This window comes from Nomascus leucogenys, chromosome 9, assembly GCF_006542625.1.
Source record: "Nomascus leucogenys isolate Asia chromosome 9, Asia_NLE_v1, whole genome shotgun sequence".
Lineage (NCBI taxonomy): Eukaryota > Metazoa > Chordata > Mammalia > Primates > Hylobatidae > Nomascus > Nomascus leucogenys.
In genome coordinates, this window is record NC_044389.1 from 41,429,406 (window position 1) to 41,454,847 (window position 25,442).

The 25,442-nt window shown below is 35.8% G+C and overlaps 1 protein-coding gene across 22 annotated transcripts in view; it reads right to left on the bottom strand.

The window, feature by feature from the left end:
• ADGRL3 (adhesion G protein-coupled receptor L3) overlaps positions 1–25,442 on the bottom strand; it is an 871,587-nt gene that overhangs the window by 263,619 nt on the left and 582,526 nt on the right. The window lies entirely within an intron of this gene.

The following is a 25,442-nucleotide window of genomic DNA, read 5'->3' on the forward strand; positions in this document are numbered from 1 at the left end:
GTGGACCGAAAACAAATTGTTAAGAAGACATCATACATATGTCTTTTCCCTTTTTAAATTGTTTTTATGATATAACATTATTTCACTCCGAACTGAATTAATAGCCTAAATTAAAGAGTGTAGACATATCTGCCCAAACATAAAAACAATGTGTCATCCAAACATCACCCAATTAAAGCAGTGCTTTTCCAACAATCTAAGTTATGATTCTTCTTTTTTTTGTTGTCGTGAAATTACGAATTTGTTGTGGAGTGATAACTTTAAAAACACAATAAAAATGAGTTACAAGAAAAAAACTCAAAGCAAAGACAAATAAAACAAAAGTCCTTATTTTTTGTTGTTAGATTAAATAAATATTAAGTGGCATATTTATTTGCTGTAAATTTCTTCCTTTCTTTCTTATTTATTTATTTATTTATTTAGAGACGGAATCTTGCTCTGTTGCCCAGGCTGGAGTGCGGTGGCGTGCTCTCAGCTCACTGCAACCTCTGCCTCCCGGGTTCAAGCTATTCTCCTGCCTCAGCCACATGAGTAGCTGGGATTACAGACATGTGCCACCACGCCCAGCTAATTTTTTATGTTTGTAGTAGAGATGGGGTTTCACCATGTTGGCCAGGCTGGTCTTGAACTCACCTCATGATCCACCCGCCTTGGCCTCTCAAAGTGCTGGGATTACAGACATGAGCCACCGCGCCCAGCTTGCTGTAAATATTTCTAAACTCTCTCAATTTCTGCACCTACCTCAATGCAGATCAGTAATAAACAGTCTGCAGACTGGCACCCAATGTGCAAATAACACTTTTGGTTATTTGTACATTGGTTTGAGAAACATTTATTTAGATCACTTTACAATTATGATTAATTTATATTTTACCTTTAAGATTCATCTCTACTACTTGAATACAAAAGTATTCTTATCCGTATTTAATGAAAAAAACAACTAACCACAATTTAAAAGGGAAGTAGATGGATTAATTCTATCTTCCTTGCAAAACATTTTGTTAGCTAACACACAGATTTGTAATACACTTTCTATTTTATGAGATGAAAGCATTAAAGTGAATTTTAAGGCCAAGATGCTGATTTGAAAAATTGTTAGCTTAAATATAAAAGAATTATCTAATTTTCAAAGTAGCCATTGTTTGTATACTGATAATAATAAGCAATTAGGATTTTGAGGCAAGAAAGCATAGTTACAGAGTCAGTTCAATTTCTAAAGGTACTTTATATACAGAAGGTTTGAGTGGGAGTGGAGGACCCACTACTTTCTTTCTACAATGGGAATACGCAGTTATATATTTCACACATTTACTATAGCAATTTACAGCATTGTTAATCTCTTTTCCTAAACAAGGAAAGTTAATGATACATAGATTATGATAACAGTTGGAGTAACCTTCCCATTTCAAGTAATATTCGACTTGTAATAAACTCCGCTGATTCCTCTCAGGAGGCACATTTCAAATAATTAATATGGCTCCCTGTTGATAGTAGCTGCCTTTGTTCCCAGCATTTTTCCAGCTAACAGCTGAGACAGTGGAGAGACTGTAATATACAGAGTCCCTCATAATGGTAACTAAGAATATTGCACATTCACTGGCCATGTTTCAGTGGAATACTAAAAACATTATTATAAAAAGAGTAAGACACCAATTGTGTACTGTTAGCAGTCCATGTTCAATACAGTTTATTAAGAACTTCAGATAATCTTAATTATCTTAACATCACCTCTTGACTTATGTAACATATTGGTCGCAAAGACATTTCTATTTTTAAGGCCCTGTGTCATTACATATAGATTGGTTTGAAACTTTGTAGATCTTGTAAATACAAATAATACATCGTTTACTTTATATTGGCTCAAAATATCCTTAGCATATAGAATAATATTGATGTTCTGTATAATACTGGAACATAGCTTTCATCACCTAAGACAATAACCACAAAACACTCATACATACCTAATCTCCTTTCATACAACCCCCATCACTATGTACTTTGTTAATATATGTGCATTTTAAAACCAAAGAATATTGGGAGGGTAGCTTGCGAATTAGTTTCGATTATATTTACTCCAGGTAAAATGATACCTTTGTATAGAGATATAGACACACACACATCCATATATATATCTGAATTAAGCATAATTCACATACCACAGCTCACCCATTTAAGGTATACAATTCAATAGTTTTTAATATATTCACAGTTATGCAAACACCACGACCAATTTTAGAACATTTTCATCAAAACCAAAAGAAATCCTAAGTTTGTTAGTAGTCACTCCTCATTTCCTCCCAAGCCATCTCAGCTCTAGGCAGCCACTCATCTACCTTCTGTCTCTGTAGATTTGCCTATTCTGGACTTTTCATATAAACGAAATTATAAAATATATGTTTGCATATTTTGTGATCAGCTTCTCTTATTCAACATAATTTAAAAAAACATCCATTGTTGTAGCACAAAGCAGTACTTTACTCCTTTTTCCTAAATAATAGTCTATTTCATAGACATACTACCTTTAATTTATCCATACATCAATTGATGAACGTTTAGAATCATTTCCACTTCTTGACTATTGTGAACAATGCTGCTTTGAGCCTCTATGTGGAAATTTTTATGTGCATTTTTCTTGGATATATTCCCATGAGTGGATTTACTGTGTCATATGGTAATGTTATGGGTAAACTTTTGAGAAACTGTCAGACTGATTTCCAAAGAGGCTGTACTATCTTACTTTTCGATAACATGATATAAAGGTCCCAATGACATGGAGACATTTTCGGGTTTTTGTTTGTTTGTTTGTTTATAAGGTGATAGTATAGTTAAGTCAGTGTTGACCAGATTTTGAAATGATTAATATTATGATGACTGTAAAATTTGGAAAAGGAACAATCTCCCTGAGTATAGAAAGATAAAGCAGAGAATTTGAGCCAGAAATTATGTCCCCATTGAGAGGGTGGAAGGAGAAAAATGATCTAATGAACAGAAAAACACATAAAAAAACCTTTTGTTCTGAAATGAAAACGTGGACTCTCCACTGTCAGGTATGCGAGAGAAGTAAAAATTTCAAGGGTCTGCTCAATAAAGCCCAGTGCTGTAGCAAAAATCCAAAGGCCATTATGGATTCTGGAAAAGCCTTTATTTTTCTATCTTCAATCTCTTTTTCAACTTTCATTTAATTTCTATTTTATTGAGAAACCCTGTGCAATTTCTACTAAGTTCAAATAGAAAAAGGACTTGACCAGCATTTGGTACAGGAAAAGGCTCTTCTCTCTCTACTGTCAATACTTTCCCTGTACATCTGAGCATAGAAATACTTTATAGAACCGTGGAACTAGGATGGAGAAAGACATTTGATAGCTTATATTCCAGAATCCACATTTTAGAATGAGAAAACCGACATCTTGAGAAGTTGGAGACTTTTTCAAAAGTCAAATCAAGGTGGTAGTCGTCAAGAGTGATGTCAGAGGCAGGTTAGAAAGCGGATGCTTTACAGCCAGCCTGCAGAAAACTGCCAATAATCCTCATCCTCTTGCCTCTCAAGCCTCTCTTAGAATGGCATTATTTTCAAGGTGTGTGGGGCATAATCCTTCATGTGTGTGGAGACATTAAAAATATTGAGAGCTATTTATTTATGAAAATATGTACATTTTTCCCCATAAGGCTAGGTTTACAAACTAGAGGCAGTTTAGTTTAATGGGTAAGATCATGGCTTCAGAAGCAGGACAGCCTGTGTTGATACCCAGATTTTGCCACTTATTAGTCATATAACCCAACTATTTAAGTAACTATCAAGTTGCTTCACTTCTGTGTGCCTTAAATTCCTCGTTTGTTTAATGAGGATTATAACAACACTGACCTCACAGGGGCGTTCTGAAGATTACATTAATTTATACATAGTAATTAAAACAGTGCTTAGTACACAGAAAAGTACTTAGTAATTTTTAGCTGTTATTATTACTAGAAGTTCATTCTTTTGTTCATTAATTCATGAGGCACAGGTGCCTTTCTAGGTGTTTGGCATACATAAAACACCATAATAAATGAGAGTCCATATTCTTATGCAGAGTGAGAAGAAAGCAAGCAGTAAACATAATAAATACATGAATTATATCATATGTGCAACATGCTAAGGGCAATGGGAGCAACTTAGGTTAAAGGGTATCTAGGGTGCGCCGAGCAGCTAGCAATTTTAAATAGGGTGCTCAAGGAAGGCCTAATTTAATTTTCATGAACAGCACTTACAGAGTTTAAGAGATGACAAGAGGTAGTATCTGACTTTTATGAGAAACTCTAAAAGGATAAATGCATAGGTAAAGGCTAAAACCTAATTTTAATAAGTAAGACTTAAAGAACTAAATATGATGCTATCAGATGCTTTTCTCCTAACCCATTTATTTCAAATTCTATGCATATTTATACAAATATTAATAATGTCACCACTGACCAATGGATAAAAGAAGATACCAATAAACCATGAAGATATGCAATTGGGAAAATAAACACAATTTTCTTCTTAAAGTAAAACCATATTTTACTACCATAAAATCCCCATTGATTTCTACAGTTATACCATTTTTCAACTCAACTTTTCGCCATTTCCTATATAGTGCTATAAACAAGTTTAATAGTTGATGGTCCTCCAGGTAGATTTTATGCCTTTTTGTTGTTGTTGTTTGCTTTAAATGTTTCAACTGTTGATCATGATTATTTTACTCTAGAGATATGATATTTCTTCTCTTTAAAGACAATAAAATGGATGCCACATTTTTACTCCTGAGGTTTTTAATAATATTATCATTTTGCTTTTATAACGTTTTGGATGTTAATAAGTTATATCTCTCTGCTCTACTACAATAATAACTCCATGTGGGGAAGAGGGAACCCACACCATACTACATTTAAAAATGGCATCTGGAATTTTTCTAAGTTTTTAAAACACTATGAAGGTAGCTCTGATCCTCAAAAAAAAAGCCTGATTTCTTGTTGGAAATAATCTCTGCTGATGCAAAAAACAAACAAACAAAAAAACCCATAGGTCAATATGTTGTTTGTGCTGATGGAAAATTGGACATGCCTAGCATTATAACAGCTTGATTTTTTTGTCTTCAAGTCCCACACCGACTATAACCATCTGGCATTTATAAAGTCGGCTCTCAGGTGATGATGTAAACAGCAATGGAAAGTCAACATCAAACAAAAATTGTGTAAAGTCAATTTGATACCTATCCTTTTATTCTGGTTTCTTTTTCCCCCCTTCATCCTAATAATCCTACACATTTGCAGTGAATTTAGTGAGGTATGAGGTAGCAGAGAAACAGCTACATGTTTGACTTATCCCGGACATAAAGTCATTGATGGAGGTGCAAAGGTTACTGATGGGCCTCTCCCTAGCGGATACTACTTGCTGCACAGAAAATATGGAGGAGTAATTTGAAGCACGGTAACTTTGTGTTTGGCTGTGTATTTATTCAGCACCCGCTCCCACTCTGTGGTCGGTATTAAGGATACCATATGGACAAGGTAACACTATTTCAGTCTAGGTGCAGGACTAAGCAATTACAGGAAAGTCTGATATGTACCTTGATAGAGGAGAGAGAGAAGAGCACAGCAGCGGCACCTAACTGAGGTAAGTAAAGTAATGGACAATCAGTACCTGGAGAAAGCTGAGATCTGAGGGAAGAGCATGTCCTAGTCCAGTGAAAGACTGTGGCAGTGTATGGGGGGCAGGAGGAACATTTTGAGTGGATGCCTACAGATCACAGGAGTGAGACAGATAAGGGACAGGGACCCACATGCCAAAAAGATGACTAAGAAAGAATTAAAACTTCAGAGATGTTCCAATAAAATAAAAAATAAAAGTACACACTTATCACTCAGCTTTAACCAATCAATTAATCAATTTGGGGTTATATTATTTCATCTCCTTCTTCCTATGCTGCTTTCCCCATCCCAGAATATTCTGAAGCAAATCCAGGACATATAATTTCATCTGTAAATTATTTGAGAATGCATCTGTAAAATATAGGGGCTTCTTTATACCATGATGCTACTTAAAAATTAAGAAAATACATTTTGAAAATGAATTTAGTGTGAAATTTGATACAGCAACTGTTAGGAAGAAATCAACTAATCTGAAAGAGATGAAAATCTTTTAGCCTGCAGAATATCACTTGGTCCCAGTGTTGAAACTACATTGGCATAAGAAATGCTTTATATTTATGATAAATTTCAAGTACTCACAGATACACAGGGGAATGAAACCATACAAATGCCTTTCTTTCTTTCATAACCGTGAAAAATAAACTTGGTGTTTAAATGATAAATGTTAATTTTGAAAGCACCATTAAAAAATATATTCCATGAAGTCTCAAAGATCTATTGTAGCAAGCCTTACTACAAAAAAACTAAAAAAAAAAAAAAATTTTAAAAAAATTAGAGCAATTATTTTTTGCAAAGATTGAGCAAAATAACACCTCAACACAGATAATAGCAAAAGAGAAAAAATGTGAATGACCTTTCATTAATTCCCTCATTACTAATTTATTCATTTGGACAATATGTAATGTGGGTCTACTATGTGATTGATACCAAGTACTAAAAATAAACTGGTGAACTCTTAACTCTTGAAACTCATAATCAAAAATATAAAATTATTGATTTCAATTGAGAAATCCATTTGCTAAAGGAAAGGAAGCCCAATCAATATGTGTGTGACTCACAGTAGGTGTTTAAAAATGCTTATTTTTATTATTTCTTGTTTATAAGAAAGACAAAAATAATATTGATATCTGAGAAGTAAAATCTCTTTGGGGTGACTCAGGAAAGACTAGTAGAGGAACAAACACAAAGCAGACATTGTGACAATTCATGATAAAATTATTTGTCACATTTATACTCCCAATTCTCTTGTGATATTTGAAAATATGATTCATCATATTATATAGTACTTTTGAAAAAAGAAAAAGATGAGGCATTTTCTGTGACATTTTATTTACGCCAAAATTTAGATAAAGAGCATAATTTATGAATTTCTTGAATCTGTATTTTTACTTACAAATCAATTCACCTATCAAAACTTTACAACAAAAGAAGATACCAATTATTTAACCCTTTCAACATGCAGCCTAAATATCAAATTCCAAGCAAGCAAAAATGATGAAATTGGCTCTTTACTCAAATTCGGTTATGAAAATTTATTTAATACTTACAATTTTGTATGCTCCAGGAATTGTATATTAAATAGAAAAATACTAATAGCAAATATGTGTTTATAATATATGTATTACATACAGATACTTGCTGTTTATATTAGCAAGTATGTGCAATATAATTTATATATTGTATTTATATACATTATATATCTTTTGTTTATATATAAATATAAATACACACATACACACACACACCTTGGCTACCCACAAATTATTCTAGAATTTCTAAAATATTTTAACATTTGCTATAATTTTAAAGACAATGAAACCAAAACATCCTTTCACTTTTCTAACCTGCCTTTACTGGAAGAGTAACCTAAACGAAAACATTCAGTGATGACTAACTAGGATGAATCAGATATAAAACTCCATGAGGGTTGGAAGTATCACCTGCAGCTCATATGTGTTCTCTGTCATCCTAGGACCCACCAGAATCTCTTAGACGTCGTAAGAGCTCAATGTATTTCTGGTGAAAACACACATCAATGACATAAAAGAAAGTAAGGCAAATGTTAAAATTGCTATATTACAAATCATAAACAAGAGAAACATTGAAATTCTGGGGAAATTTCAAAAGTTAAAACAAAGTCATAGCGCAACTAATTCTGTTTAATGGAGAAATGTTGCAAATTTGATAACGATGTTAACTCTCTGTCTACCCATTTTCTAGCAGAAAACATTCATGGAGTTCTTAAAAAGGTCTCTACCAAATGAAGGATATAACAATTCACCAAATAGTGATTTTAACCCAATATCCTTATATAAAGTAGCTATTTAAACATACTCTCCTAATGTACTTTTCTCAGTTTTATTTTTCCAAAATAATATAATTATTAGGTAGGGGGCAATTGTATCATTATAGTAAACTATAATATGAAAAACTTGGATTAATTGGTACCATATTTCTATTATCCATCTATTTAACAGAACTAAAATTGCTGCTGGTATAAAGAAAATATTGAAATAATGTGTTTAGGATAAAGGGTTATGGTGCTGGAAAAATAATATTAGAATTATTTCAAAGGAGAACTAGCAGGAGAAAATTTGCCTCTAGAACCACAGAAGCTAACAACAAGAGTAAAACTATAAACCAGGGAAGTCACAACAAAGAGGTTTGTTCCCTAGAGGACAGAGCCAGGAAGTTGGCCTGCTGTGCTTATGTTTTTAAAGTTCTGCTTTAAATCCTATCTTGGCAGGCTAAGAAAAACATAATGTGGTAAATTTTCTTTTCCTCCCTGCTGATAGATGAGAAAACATTCAGTAACACTAACTCAAAATGCAGAATAAGAAAGCGGTGGCTCACGCCTGTAATCCCAGCACTTTGGGAGGCTGAGGCGGGCAGATCACGAGGTCAGGAGATCGAGACCATCCTGGCTAACATGGTGAAACCCCGTCTCCACTAAAAATACAAAAAATTAGCCGGACGTGGTGGCGGGTGCCTGTAGTCCCAGCTACTCGGAGAGGCTGAGGCAGGAGAATGGCGTGAACCCGGGAGGTGGAGCTTGCAGTGAGCCGAGATCGCGCCACTGCACTCCAGCCTGGGCGACAGAGCGAGACTCCGTCTCAAAAAAAAAAAAAAAAAAAAAAAAAGCATGTTAAAGGCACAGGAAACAGGCTGGCGCGGTGGCTCATGCCTGTAATTCCAGCACTTTGGGAGACCGAGGCGGGCGGATCACGAGGTCAGGGGATAAAAACACAGTGAAACCTCGTCTCTCCTAAAAATACAAAAAATTAGCCGGGCATGGTGGCATGCACTTGTAGTCCCAGCTACTGGGGAGGCTGAGGCAGGAGAATCGCTTGAATCCGGGAGGTGGAGGTTGCAGTGAGCCGAGATCGCCCCACTGCACTCCAGCCTGGGCGACAGAATGAGACTCCGTCTCAAAAAATAATAATAATAAAATAAAAATAAAAAAATAAATAAAAGGCACAGGAAACAAAGTTCATAGGTGGATTGCAACGAAATGCTAACACCGCTCGCCAACCCCCTCCCCGCAAGGAAGGCTCTAAGATACGAAATGTAGTAGCCTGAATTTGACTGAAAAAATGTTATCAATGATGTAGTGTGACAATATAGATCTCAAAGTAAAAGTTATTTACCATGTATTACTCTCAAATAATGGCCAACAGGCATTCTTCATATCAGCTCTTGAGTCAGTAGACCTTAAAGAAGGCAGATCTATAAGGGAATTAGAATGAGGTCTTTCAATACCAGAGTCATAATAAACTAAGTGTAGCTCAACTTAGCTGAGAGAAGAGTGAAAAATTTTTAATATATCCATTATGGTTCCAGTGTTCAAAGAAGTTCTTTACACTTATAATGATGTGGTTAAGCAAACTGATGAAGAATCAGAGGAGGAGGTTTTTAGCAGAATATATATAAACGCTTGTGTCTAATTAACTGTTCTTATAAAGAAAAGAGACAATGGGACTCCTATTTTCCTTATAATTAGTTCAAAATCTCCTCTCCCGTTTCATCAATCCAAGTGATCTGTCACAGGATCCGTCAGGAAGATGGCCCAGCAGGACTTGACAGCATGTTAGTTAGCTGACTGAGATCAATATATGCCCCCAAAGACCTGAATGCAGGAAGTTCCTTGCAAAGGTATTGCAAGGCTTACAAAAATGAGATCAGAATGACCTAAGTATAAAGAGAACAGATTGGCACATACAGAAATTTAAAAATATGGATATTCTCCCAGGATGATGACAGTAAATTTTACCACCTAATTCTTTTCAAGATAATTTAAAATGTATCATTGTATAGAATAAAACTGCCTGTAGTGAAATTTTGACAACTCCCCTCTGTGTGCTAAAATGCTGTCACCTGAGAAATTTGAATTCTTTGTGCAAATTGTTCATTTTTGACAGATTTATCCTACTTTTATGTTTGCCGCATTAATCAAAGGAATTTGGAAAAGTTAAAATTTAGCTTTACACTCAAAGAATAGGAAGCATTATTAGCACAATTTGGAGGTACTAGGTATTTATATTATAGTTGTCTATAAAAAGTAAAAATTGTCATAGAAGTGAAAATATTTATAAAGTAACAGTATAGAATTTGATTGATTTTAAGATACTCTGTATTAGACTTCAGTAGAAATATCATTTCATAGTTATGCCATATTATTTAATAGTTTTATGTTTTCTTCTTTAACAGATATCTTAATATTTCTAAAATGGTCATTCCATTTCATTATTTCAAGTTAACGTAGGAATAAATGAATCATTTGCTTCCTATTATGTTTCCATTTTGGTTTCCTTTACTATATAAAAAATATCATGACATTTCAAGGCAGCTCTTACTAAAGCAAAGAAAGAGTGAGTGAATGAGTGAGAGAGACGTCAGTGAAAGACAAATAGAGCGCTATGTCGTAGATGAATAGAGCTTTCTCTCATAAAACAGACTCCAAGATTAAATATTCAGAAAATTTATGTATTAAATCAGACCTGTTTACCTAACAACATGTACCAACTAATACTCATTAAAATTCTGGAGAACACTTGAAATGGGGAAAAGTGGAAGAGGTGACTTTAATAGAATATAAAAATTCATAGTTTAGAATTTCAATATTAACTTCAAACAATGCTTTTGACTCTTCCATAAACCAAGGCTCAAATAATTTTTTCACATAACTCCTGTATGAAAAATCAAGCTCAATCAATTTCAGATAATTTACTTTATGCTTAAACAAAAAAAAACTTTGTCCATTTAAATGTTCACTGGGCTATGTACTATCATTGGGGAGTTTTCATATTTTCTTAATTTGAATGTTTTAAAGATTCTCACTGATACCACTAGTGAATAGAAATAAAAATGTAAAGGAGAAAATTCTGCACATTATAGTCTCATTTTCTTCCTTCAAGGAAACAGTGTCTGATAGATATATTAGCTTGCCTCATGTGGCATTAGAGGTGGTAAATCTTATTCATAAAGGATTTTTCTTTTAAAAATCATATTTTGGGGAAACAAGCAAAGCAGCAATAAGACACCAAGGACATCTTTATAAAAGACAAAACACCTCTACTAGAGTAGATTTAGGAGTTTTTTTTTATTGTGTCATAAAATTATATGCCTAATGCATCCCTTGTTTCCAGATACCATATACCATTCAATATTAATCCTGCTCAGTTTAAATTGTTTGGGGAAGGGCTTACTCTCTCCAGTACCTCTAAAATCAGAGAGGTGAATCTATTATCCAGGTTTGGCCATTCAGAGGGTTTTAACAAGTATGTCAGAAGGCACAATCAGATTGTTCCCTGATGACCGCTGAGCAGTGCTCACAGAGAGAAGGAACACTACTTCTACAAGAATACGAGCTCTATGAAAAACACAGGTTTGAAGATGCCCGTAGTCATATTGCTGACATCTGGAAGGAATTATCTGAAAAAGAAGCCAATCACAGAAGCAAGCAGAATTGCAGTGATGGTGTGAGACAGAGCTTTTATAGCGGAACATGAACTTTGTAGGTCTGAAGCAAGCCTCACTCTTTGAAAGCCCAATTACCAGAGAGACTGAATTCCTTATTTTAGTTTTGGCAAATTTGAGTTGGGTTTTCTCACTTTCAAACAAAAGCAACTTCACAGATACTGTGTGTGCAAATGTGCATATGTGTCTGGGAAGCAGAAGTGTTTTCTTCCTTTAATAAGTTTATCAGCTTTTTTTCTTTGGCCATTCAAAAGTTTACTCACATGGTTTCAATTCAACTAATTCAGCCACATATAATTCAACTGACACATCTTAATATTCTGCTTTGAGAATGAGAATATTCAGAGGGCTAGCATATGATCATTTCAAAATTATTCATTATCAGTGCTCTTCAAGTGCTCATTAGTTGATAAAGGGGAGACAACTTGGATATTTCAGATAGAAACGTCTGCAAATAAAAAATAAACATGGTAAATCACTTCACATGCTAGTGAGAGAGAAACACTCATGTGTATTTTACATATATTCAGAGAACATGAGATTACTAAAGCATTAAGGAGCATATTCATTACTTAAAAATTATTTCAAAATTCAAAATGTTTGAGGTACTGTTGTGTCTTGATAATATACTTTCGGGATGTTAGGCATAAGTGAAAACCCTTAACAAACCCTACTGTAAACAATTTATATTATGGAATGCTGGACTTGATATTATATCCTCTTTTGGTATAGAAGGAGCAATTGATGCCTTATACCACAAGGCTTCACAATATCCCTCATTTTTCTTCTTTTTGTATTTCATTGCTAAGTGATTTAAAATGCCACAGTCCAAAGTTCTACTTGTACCAAGAAACTATGGTTTCAAAGAAGCAGTGTGGATTATTTCAGTTTATTCTACTACAGAACACTTTACCTTCTTGAGACGAATGTGGGAGTCTATTTTCTAAAAACAGGCTGAACAATAGAGTTTAAATCCACTCTTAATTTAATTAAAAACCTGTTTCACATCATGCCATATTGGTTTTTATCATCAACATTTTACATCAGGTGCTGGAGCTATCCTCAAATAGCCTTGATGTTCTAAGAATTGTTCCTAGAAATTGTATTAATATCTCAAGAAAAAAATCACATAAACCTACCAAAAGCCATTATCCATTGCTTCCACCTTCATGATGGCTTTATCAAGATGGCTTTACCAAGTACCAATCACTAACCTTATTTCTAAGAAAAGCATATTCTCAAGTAGATTATCTTTACAGAAGAGCCATGATGTTTTCACCTACAGGTGTAAACCAGAAAAGCAATGCTGAATACTAATGTGCCGAACCACCCGCCACTGAACATTTGAGGAGATGCTGTGCTTAGGAAAATATGCAGCTAGTAGACCTTCTCAATGATCTTTTCAACCTGATAAAATTGCAGTTAACTGTGTAGACAGCAGACTTGTTTATATAAACCAGGTATAAAGATCAATACTGAAACTGGCTGAAGAAGTTCCAAAAAAGCCATTTGTCCTATCTGCTATAAAGTGTACCTTTAAAGAAAAAATTAAATTGTAATTCTAGAACATTGTCATCACATCATCCTGACAATATTACACACAAAAAGGGATCATTTTCATGATAATCTTTTTAAAATTATGCCTGATGGCCTGTAATTGATTCTGATGCTGAGAAGGCTCTAAATGAATTTAGTCTAAACCTACCTGTTCAGGATAACCCATTAAAATAAACTTGCTTATTAGAAAAAGACCAGAAATGTCTAACAAGTATCTTCAGTTATTTTCTAGAATAATTCTAGGAGAGCTTCCCTATCAAAATGACTCGCCAGACATTAACTTTTTTAAGACAGCACTTGCACTGAGGTTAGGAACATCATTGATAGTATCCTTATCTAAATGCCACTCTGCTTTTTATCAAGAAACAATTGACCTAAAAGAAGACGGTACAGACTAGAATGGACCCTCTACAATAGACTCATGAAAATAATTAGCTAATGGATTGTGCCCAGTTTTCTCAGTGTTCAAAGTGCACTCAATGCTTCAAAACAGCAGTCATTCCTCCTCAATTTCATGATGATAACTCAGGTTCTGCCTTAACTGTATTTACTTGGAGAATCTTTAAAATATTATATATGTATATATTCATAGCTATGTTTGTATATCTGTATCTATATATCCCATATATACAATATATACATACATTATTTTTCCTGTTTCTGTTTCATTTCTTTGCTCATTGTTACAGATGGGTTAAGAAGGTTTCTTTTTGCTAGCCCTTACAAGGCTGAGCCAAGTAAATTTCACTAACTTTAATCAAAGTCACATGTCCCAGTACACAAGAGGTTCAATGGTAAGGCAGTGTCGTGCCATGGCATTGAAGACAGGTTCTAGAGATGCAAGACTTGTGTACTAACTGCAGTTGCATAACCCATGAACTCTGTGGCCTGGATATATTAATCTCTCAGCTTCAGTTTCTTTATCTATAAAAAGCAAACAATCCCTTTTCATACGATTGTGGTGGGGATTTTTTTTTTAAATCATATATAAGAAGCAGAGTGCTTGTCACATAATAAGCACCCAAATGTTGAACTATCGTCATCATCATTGCCTGTATCATCACTATCTCACAGTTGCTGCCTCTGAGACAAACAAGACAATACTAGCATGGTTAATCAAATCCCTTCTGAGACATAGGGTACTTTAGCTTGGTGAATAAGAAGCTGGTATTTAAAGAGCATATTGTTGCCTGAGGTTCAAAACACTATCTTTAACTGAGGCACGCTGGGCAAGTTGTTTAGCCTTTTGGGGGTTCTGCATCCCTATCTGTAACATAGGGCTATTGATAGATACTTCACAGAGGGCAAACCATGGTCTTCAGACAAAAGCTGGCCATGGCCTGAGTATGTGTGGTCTGTCATAGAAGAATGTTTCCTCTATTTTTAAAAGTTTAGAAGAAAAAAACATACAGAAGTAGTTATAGAAAGAGAAAAAGGAGGAGGAGCAGCTGCATCAGAAGTACTTCCAACACTGGTAGCAACAGGGATCAGATGTAGCCTGCAAAACCTAAAATATTGACCATCTGATCTTTTACAGAAGAAGTTTGCTAGTCCCTGTCATAGAATTATTGTGAATGGTAAAGGAACTAATATGTGAAATATACTAAGCAGATAACCTGGCATAATTGTAGTTATCATTCTTGCTACTAAACTTCTCAGCATTCCTCTAAAGACCATAGTAAAGGATGCACCATAAAAAAATTCTTCTTGGACCACCTTTTAACTGCTGATTATAGATCTATCTATCTATCTATCTATCTATCTATCTATCTATCTATCTATCTACCTACCTATCTACCACTGTATAAATATACAATATGTAGTGTATATATATATATGTTTATATATAATATATAATAATATATTATAATATATATAAAATATCCTAAACTCGTTTGAAAGAGCCTTCTGAAAACAATTCTAGCCAGGTGCCAAGGCTCATGCCTATAATCCCAGCACTTTGGGAGGCTGAGGCTAGTGGATCACTTGAGGTCAGGCATTCAAGACCAGCCTGGCCATGGCAAAACCCTGTCTCTACTAAAAACAAAAAATTAGCTGTGTATAGTGGCGTGCGCCTGTAATCCCAGCCACTTGGGAGGCTAAGGCAGGACAATCCCTGGAACCCAGGAGGTGGAGGTTGCAGTGAGCCAAGATCATGCCACTGCACTCCAGCCTGAGCGACAGAGCAAGACTCTGTCTCAAAAATAAATAAATAAATAAATAAATAAATAAATAAATAAATAAAGAGTTCTACTTTCCATGGTTCAAAAAATATGTTAAATGTGGCAAAAGAAGACGTACAATATTATCTTTGCCAAGAATCATTTGGCAAAAAGAGTTTAGATGATTTTGTTTCATGCATCTGCATTTAATGGCAGTCAGTCCTACAACAAAGATTTCCATTTCAGAAACATGATTATGTAAATGTAGACAGACACACAGACACACATAGACACACATGCACATATAGAGAGAGGAAAGAATCATAGGTGTTGCTTTGTGTGTACCTACCATGTGCTCAATTTTATCATAAGCAACAGTCACATACTATGGGACTCGGAAATTAATTTCCAGTGGGATTTAATGTGATTTTTAGCTCTGATAAGTTTTTAAACCTAAAAATTGTTGATCGTTATCCCTTGCTATTTTATTACTAATAAGTACAACACAAGACAATAGTATAAAAGTTGGTAAAAAAAATTGTTTCAGAAAATTCATGCTACCCTATTTGCCCATAAGGTGCAAAGGTGGAAATGAAACAGAACTGAATAATAAAGATCGCGATACGTTTTCTAAACATCATTACATCATCCTCACCCTTCTATTTGCCAAATGTTCTAGAAGGCCATGCCTTTTCATATTAATAGATGGCTGTGATCCAGCGATTTTCATAAAGTCACAAAGCCCATAAGAGGTGACTGTGAAAATAAAATAGCTAACAAGTATGACAATACATTAATTAACATTAATAATTTGACATTATTTAACATTGATAATGACATAGATCCTGATACACAAGTTGAACATGAAGGAGAAAATCAACCAATCCATTAAGAACTGGGAATTCACTGACATGATAGTGAAACTTAATCTAGAAAAGAATATATGTTGTTGGGTTTTTTCTCTAGTAGTGTGAATATCTGGAATAAACATGCAGATGTTTTCTTGGTTTATCATTTGGCTTGTGTAAAAAATAAACTGTTATAAAAGGTAACATGAAAATGAGGATGAGGATAATGATCACACTGATGATATTTACTGAGTATTTAATTCTGCTAAACTTTCTGTGAACTATTTTATAATCTCACTTTCTATCCTCACACAAATCAATGAGGTAGTTGCTATAGTTCTTTCTACTTTATCAGAGAGGAAACCAAGTCTCAGTTTAAATTAAGCTTTATTTTTTCCCCACACTCTGCCTAAAATTTGCATTAAGTTAGGAGAAAATATAATCCCCAAATTAACACCCAGGATCCTTTAGAAACACCTTTCTGTAGGGTACTTAATTCCAATATTTGTTTAAAATTAAACAATTGATACTTTGAAACATTAGTCTTCATACATAATAAAATGTGAATATCCTTCTAAGACACCAGAGTTGTAATCAAAACTCTGATTTTCCTATGTTTTAATTTACCTTGCTTAAATTCTCTGTAGACACAAGGCTTTTGAGGAACTGAAAGAAGGAAAGTCTCTAATTTCACTTGATTTGGCCATGTAAGGATAAAAGGCAAGGGCTTCTGAGAAATCTCTTCAGTTCTTTGGAGAAGTAAAGGGATGCTATGCCTGAGAAGCAAAGGAAAAGCCAAATTGACAGGACAGGAAAGAAAGGGAAGGCTGTGAATGCTGAACTTTAGAAATGCTAAAGATAAGGGGAAAACAATGCCACCACAAGATCACATGGTTCAATTACCAAAGCCCCAAATATAGAAGGGGTACTAACTGCTCCATGCTGAAATACTTCTTTGTATTTTTTTTATCCTTTTGTATTTTGTTTTCTTTTGAAATTTGTATCTACTCCTTTACAATTAGATTCATTAATGTTTAAACAACTCTAAAGAAAAATTCAAGATCATATATGGTAAGTAATCAACAATTACTTATAAAAATTGTAACGACAGCAATCACCAAAAAAGCGGCTATCCAGAGTTAGCATGAAAAAAACTCAAGCAAAACAGTAAAGCCATTTTCAAAGTCATGATAGATTTAATCATGTGTTATTATTAGAACAGGCATCTCGTCTTTCATGAAGTCATCAACAAATACTTATTGAATCCACATACTATATACAGCCAGTGATTCTCCAACCCTATCCCCTCAGAATCTACCTTCAGGGCATTGTCAAATTTCATAAGAGCTCTGACTTCAGTTTCTGATTTGGTTCCTTTATCTTTGATCTAGAGAGACCCAGCTTTTCTAATCTCCACCAAGACTTACTATAGTAAAGAGGCACAGACACTGATGACAGAAAGAAGTCCAACAGATATGCTGGGGTGGAAAAATGCTGAGCCTCTCTGTGGAGGAATTATGACGAAGATTCAAAATGATTAAGGCCTAGATCCTTCCCTTAGAGGCCCCATTCTAATAGAGACAGCAGAGAGGTGGCAGCATGTGCAGGGCGTCATTTGCATATTACAGCACAGGGACCACAAGCAGTCCATTGTGTCGGGATGCAAACTACAATGTATAAGGAGTAGGATATGGGTGGCTCACGCTTATAATCCCAGCACTTTGGGAGGCTGAGGCAGGCGAATCACGAAGTCAGGAGTTCGAGACCAGCCCAGCCAAGATAGTGAAACCCTGTCTCTACTAAAGATATAAAAATTAGCTGGGTATGGTGGTGGGTGTCTATAATCCCAGCTACTCAGGAGGCTGAGGCAGGAGAATTGCTTGAACCAGGGAGGCAGAGGTTGCAGTGAGCTGAGAGCGCGCCACTGTACTCCAGCCTGGGCGACACAGCTAGACTCTGTCTCCAAAAACAAAAAGAAGTAGGATATGAGGCAAGGTATGCAAACAGGATCAGATTATGCTTGTATTTGCCAACTTGGTTGATGCATAATCTGGGGAAGCGAAATAAAAAATCTCTCATTTTATTTTTTAAGAATAGTAGTTGCTTTGAGTTTCTCAATAAACTACACACACATCTATGCAATAGTGAAAGCCCCCATGAACAGCTGAAAAGTATTCATTTGCAGATGGTAGTTGATAAGCTGGAAAAGTGACTCATTTTCTTTATGTATATATATTTTATTTCACAACTTGTACAATATACACTCCCTAGACATAGTTAAATGGAAATGAGTTCAAATGATTTGCTCAAGATCACATATGAACTGGAAAGAATAAAATGCAAGAATTCTAATCAGTAGTTGCTGTCTAATCATTCTTGAGGTGTTCTTTTTAAATATAGGTTGAGGCCCACACAGTGGCTCACACCTGTAATTCCAGCCCTTTGGGAGGATCACTTGAGGCCAGGAGTTCAAGAACAGCATAGCAACATGTTGAGACCCTGCCTCTACACACAAAAATAAATATTAGCTGGGCATAGTGGATTGTGCCTGCAGTCCCAGTAATTCAGGAGGCTGAGATGGGAGAATTGTTTGAGCCTAGGAGTTCGAGGTTGCAGTGAGCTATGATCATGCTGCTGCACTACAGCCTGGGCAACAGAGCTAAAAAATAAATACATAAATTTAGGTTGAGCACAAAACTGATAATTTCCCATGTTTTAGAGAATAGTTATAATTGTTCTACTTGATAGGTAGAAAGATCCTATGAATAGCTCTTCAATTTCTCAGTAGCCTGACATAAAATTATTCATGTAAAGTGCTTTTACTGCATAGAAATTGTCTGAACTGCTTAGGCATGAAAAGAGGTTAAGCGATAAGAAGTTATTCATGTAGAAGTAATTGTGAAAGCAATGACAATAAGTAACTTTCCTTAAAATAATTTACTGTTAAGATCTACGCTCAAAATTGTCATTAGTTCACAAGCAAACATGAGAGAAAACTGAAGAAGCCACTACCTAATGGTTTACCTCATTTAGGCTTCAAACTTACAAATGAGCTAGTGCTTCTTACAACACTGCTAACCTATTCTTTAAGTCAGTCAATCATCACCAAGTACATTTTGAGTTCCTCTTTATGAAGAGTATCTCCACAGGCAAGTGAACAATCACTTGTCTTTCCCTTCCAGGAATCTCAATAACAGGAAGCTTTTATTTGTTTCAAATGGAAAGAAACAGACAACAAGAAATGAATCATGGCTGTACGGATTAGCATTATTTCTTCAAATAAATTCACAGAAAAATATCACTCATTATTTAACAAGAGACAGGTGTTTTCTTCTTAGGTTAACTTGTTTAAAAACCAACCAATGTGGTCTTTTCAGAGAGTATTACAAGCAGAAATTTCCTTTCTCTTTTGAATATATTAGTAAAAGACATCACAAAGGCATAAGCTACTACAGTGAAAAAAAATACTAAAGACAACATGTTGTAATAATTCCTCCACTCATGTCCTTATCTTGTGAGAGCAAAATGACCACCTGGCTAATGCACAGGTGACAATGACTTGTTTTCTCTCCACTGGTAAATGAAATGATAAGTACAAGAAATGGCTAAATACATTTGTTTGGATATTATCAATGACACTAGTTCACATGTTTAAAACTCGTTAACAACAAAAATAAGTATGATCTACCTGGTTCTCTCAAGGGCAATATAACCTTACCCACTATGACCGTGTCTGTGCAAAGTTAATTATGACATCATGCAAATAGCACCTAGCACCTTTTTTTATCTAATAGATTTCCAATGATTCGATGTGCTGGTCATTACATATTAGAGATTTATTCTACTTTTTCCAGGTTTCTAATGTATTTTAAATCTGTATTTTACTTTAAGTTACTATTTTTCTTTTTTGAAATTAAATATGTAGAATACATTCTCATTCATAGTATAGATTTAGGTAAATTATGACTACACATTTGTTTTTTGCACGACCATATGTTGAGGTCATATTTCTCAAGGTAAGTTTCATCAAGTTTATAAAAAAAGCAATAGGGAGTTAAAAAATAAACTATACTTTATAACTTATCGTTCTGAGTTTTGGAAGTATCCGTTAGCTGTCTGGAGGGTAGACTGAGAGTGGGAATAAGGATGGGGAGGAGTATGTTGAGAATGGAGGCTGGGGGTAAAATTAGTTGTTGCAAAAGACAAGTAATGTTGGGAGCCTGACACGGTTTGGCTGTGTCCCCACCCAAATCTCATCTTGAATTCTAATTCTCACAATTCCCACATGCTGTGGGAGGGACCCAGTGGGAGGTAACTGAATCATAGTGTGGGTCTTTCTCCTGCTGTTCTCGTGAGTGAATAAGCCTCATGAGATCTGATTTTTTTTGTTTGTTTTTGATGGAGTCTCGCTCTGTCACCCAGGCTGGAGTGCAGTGGTGCCATCTCAGCTCACTGCAAGCTCCGCCTCCCTGGTTCACGCCATTCTCCTGCCTCAGCCTCCTAAGTAGCTGGGACTACAGGCGCCCGCCGCCACACCTGGCTAATTTTTTGCATTTTTAGTAGAGACGGGGTTTCACCGTGTTAGCCAGGATGGTCTTGATCTACTGATCTCGTGATCCACCAGCCTCGGCCTCCCAAAGTGCTGGGATTACAGGCGTGAGCCACCACACCCGACTGAGATCTGATGGTTTTATAAAGAGGAGTTCCCCTGCACAAGCTCTCTGTCTTTGCCTGCCTCCATCCAAGACATGAATTGCTGTTCTTTGCCTTCTGCCATGATTGTGAGGCCTCCCCAGCCACATGGAACTGTGATTCCAAAAAACTTTTTTTTTTTTTTTTTTTTGGTAAATTGCCCAGTCGCGGGTATGTCTTTACCAGCAGTGTGAGAATAGAGTCATACAATAAATTGGTACCAGTAGAGTGGACCGTTACTGAAAAGATACCTGAAAGTATGGAAGCAACTTTGGAACTGGTTAACAGGCAGAGGTTGGAACAGTTTGGAGGGCTCAGAAAAAGATTTAAAAATGTGGGAAAGTGGCCAGGCTTGCTGGCCAATGCCTGTAATCCCAGCACCTTGGAGGCTGAGGCGGGCAGATCCTGAGGTCAGGAGTTCAAGACCAGCATGACCAACATGGTGAAACCCCATCTCTACTAAAAATACAAAAATTAGCTGGGCGTGGTGGCAGGCACCTGTAATCCCAGCTACTCAGGAGGCTGAGGCAGGAGAATCGCTTGAACCAGGGAGGCAGAGGTTGCAGTGAGCCGAGATTGTGCCACTGTACTCTAGCCTGGTGACAGAGTGAGACTCTGTCTCAAAAAAAAAAAAAAAAATTAAAAAAAATAAATAAAGGAAAAGTTTGGAACTTCCTAGAGACTTGTTGAATGGCTTTAACAAAAATGATGATAGTGATATGAATAAGGTCCAGGCTAAAGTGGTCTCAGATGGAGATGAAGAACTTGTTGGGAATTGGAGCAAAGGTGACTCTTGCTATGTTTTAGCAAAGAGATTGGTGGCATTTTGCCCCTGCCCTAGAGATTTGTGAAACTTTGAACTTGAAAGAGAGGATTTAGGGCATCTGCAAGAAGAAATTTCTAAGCAACCAACCATTAAAGAGGTGACTTGGGTGCTGGTAAAGGCATTCAGTTCTATAAGGGAAGCAGAGCATAAAAGTTTGTTTGCAGCCTGACAATGTGACAGAAAAGAAAATCTCATTTTCTGAGGAGAAATTCAAGCCTGCTGCAGAAATTTGCATAATGAGGAGCTGAATGTTAATCCCCAAGACAAAGGGGAAAATGTCTCTAGGGCATGAGAGAGGTCGTCATGGCAGTCCCTCCCATCACAGGTCTGGAGTCCTAGGAGGAAAAAGTGGTTTCATGGGCCAGGCCCAGGGTTCCCCTGCTCTTGGTACCCTGTGTCCCAGCTGCTCTAGCTGTGGCTGAAAGGGGCCAATGTACAGCTCAGGCCATGGCTTCAGAGGGTGCAAGCCCCAAGCCTTGGCAGCTTCCACGTGGTGTTGAGTCTGAGAATCCAGATAAGTCAAGAATTGGGGTTTGGGAACCTCCACCCAGATTTCAGATGTATAGAAATGCCTGGATGCCCAGGCAGAAGTTTTCTGCAGGGGTGCGGCCCTCATGGAAAACCTCTGCTAGGGCAGTGCAGAAGGAACTCCACACAAAGTCCCTACTGGGACACTGCCTAGTGGAGCTGTGAGAAGAGGGCCACTGTCCTCCAGATCTCAGAATGATAGATCCACTGACACCTTGCACCATGCATCTGGAAAAAGCTGCAGACACTCAATGCCAGCCCATGAAAGCAGCCAGGAGGGAGGCCACACCCTGCAAAGCCACAGGGGCAGAGCTGCCCAAGACCATGGGAACCCACCTCTTGCATCACTGTGACCCAGATGTGAGACATGGAGTCAAAGGAGATCATTTTGGAGCTTTAAGATTTGACTGCCCTCCCTGGATTTTGGACTTGCATGGGGCCTGTAGCCCCTTTGTTTTTGCCGATTTATCCCATTTGGAATTGCTGTATTTACCCAGTGCCTGTACCCCATAGTATCTAGGTAGTAACTAACTTGCTTTTGATTTTACAAGCTCATAGGTGGAAGGGACTTGCCTTACCTCAGATGAGACTTTGGACTGCGGACTTTTGAGTTAATGCTGAAATGAGTTAAGACTTCGGGAGACTGGTGGGAAGGCATGGTCGGTTTTGAAATATGTGGACATGAGATTTGGAGGGGCTAGAGGTGGAATGATATGGTTTGCCTGTGTCCCCACCCAAATCTCATCTTGAATTGTAACTCCCACAATTCCAATGTGTCATGGGAGGGACTAAGTGGGAGGTAATTGAATCATGGGGGTGGGTCTTTCTCCTGCTATTTTCATGGTAGTGACTAAGTCTCATGAGATCTGATGGTTTCATAAAGAGGAGTTCCCCTGCACAAGCTCTCTCTCTTTGCCTGCTGCCATCCATGTAAGACATGACTTGCTCCTCCTTGCCTTCTCCCATGATTGTGAGGCCTCCCCAACCATGTGGAGCTGTGAGTCCAATAAACCTCTTTCTTTTATAAATTGCCCAGTCTTGGGTATGTCTTTATCAGCAGTGTGAGAACAGACTAATACAGAGCCTAAACTAATAGTTCTGGTTTTTAGCCTCCAGTTATTTAAAAGGGTTAAGACATACTTCCATCAGAAACACTGATTCACAAAGCAGTCATTCTCAACAGAGAGAGAAAGAGTGAGAGAGACCACATTCATACAACTTTTATTACAGTATATTGTTCTAATTGTTTCTATTTTATTATTAATTATGGTTGTTAATCTTTTACAGTTCCTAATTTATCAATTAAACTTTATTATATGTATGATTAGGAAAAAGCATGCATATAAGCTTTGGTATCATCCACAGTTTCAGGCATCCCCTAGGGGTCTTGGGAAGTATCCCCCACAATAAGGGCAGGCCTACTATACATAAATGAATGTACAGCCAACCATTGCCATGGGAGTTGTGTGATATTCCCAAAATTTGGTTTAGAACTTTGTTTAAAATGAACATATATTTCAAGATATGGGCAATCAATTTCCAATAATGTCATAGTAAAAATAACCTATTTGTTTTAAAACCAAGAATTTAAATATGAAATACATAAGGCAGGTAAAAAAGAAACCCCAACATAATGATAATCTGTAGTGACCAAGGAAAAGTTAAAAGTTAAACGGAGTTAACTTTGCTATAAAAACAGTGAAGTATAAAAGTTACAGAAAGGATCTCTTCCAAATGACTAAAATGTATCCTAAAAGTTTTAGTGCTTAAACACTCTCATTTAGGTAGAATATTCTGCTACTCAGCATGACTCATTTTTTAAGAGATTCAAACAGGAAAAGATTTATTCTACTTTTAATAACAGGTGCTGAGGAAAAAGTATGGCTCATTTATGCATTTGTATTTTATATTTTGCCATTCTAGTTTTGATTATTCAATACTTTTTCTGTGCCTGTTTTGGAAGCTTTAACATTGTAGTTACATAATGTATGTTCTAGTATATAAGCATATTTTGGCAAAAGTGAAAATACTGATTAAACATTAATTATACTTCACTAGTAATGGAGACTTATTTCATTCCTTAGAGAATTGTTTGAAAATCAAATATCAATCAATTTTACTATGAAGCATCAATTAAATACTTAAATTTCAAACTTGCAAATTAAAAGAAAGGTTAGTTTCCTATTACTAGCATATAATCGCTCAAGCATAATTAGAAAATTGAAGCAAAAGGAACTTTATTGTATATTTTGAAGAAAAAGTAAATCTTAAAAATAAGCTTCTTGCATATAATTGACAATATATTTGATAATCCTTACATAAAGTGATTACAATACTCAAAGCAATTGCTTTACTCAGCATGCTTGGTGATTAATTGGCCTGTTTTCAAGTGGGTCATATAGTAAACCCCTCAGAACCTTTCTTCTCTTTAGGAGTTTCTTCCTTTGTTAATAAAGACCAACATATATGTGTGTGTACACACACACACACCACACACACACACACACACACACACACACAGAGAGAGACAGAGAGAGAGATTTTACTGGTATCTTTTAGTGAAAAGTGTTCCAAGAAAACATAAATTTGGTAAATAAATACATAATTTTCATTCTAATCAGTATAATCTAAAATCGAGGTATAGTTATCTTTTTTAAAATCCCGAAAATAAGTAAAAAAAATCTAGATAAACAACATATCTTTAGTTCATCTGTTTATGACATAATGCATGAATTTCTAATATTATGACTCCTTTGATAAATTTGATTAAAATGTTTCTTATTCTCTAATTTTAAAAGTGAAGAACTGAGACTTGATTTAAGATTCCATAATTAGACTTTAAGATTTAAATCTTCATTTAAGATTCCAATAATTGGTTTTAAAACAAATAGGTTATTTTTACTATGACATCATTGGAAATCAATTGCCCATATCTTGAAATCTTATTTTGGAAAAAGCACTAATTAGTTTCCATAATTGTAAACTCATGATATCAATGGACATACATAGATCCTTAAACTTTAATACACTCTCAGTCTACATTAACATGGTCTGGTATTTTGAGTAGCTTAATAATCAGCCTCCTAAATTCTTTTTCTGGCAATTCAGAGATTTCTTCTTGGTTTGGATCCATTGCTGGTGAGCCAGTTTGATCTTTTGGGGGTGTTAAAGAACCTTGTTTTGTTA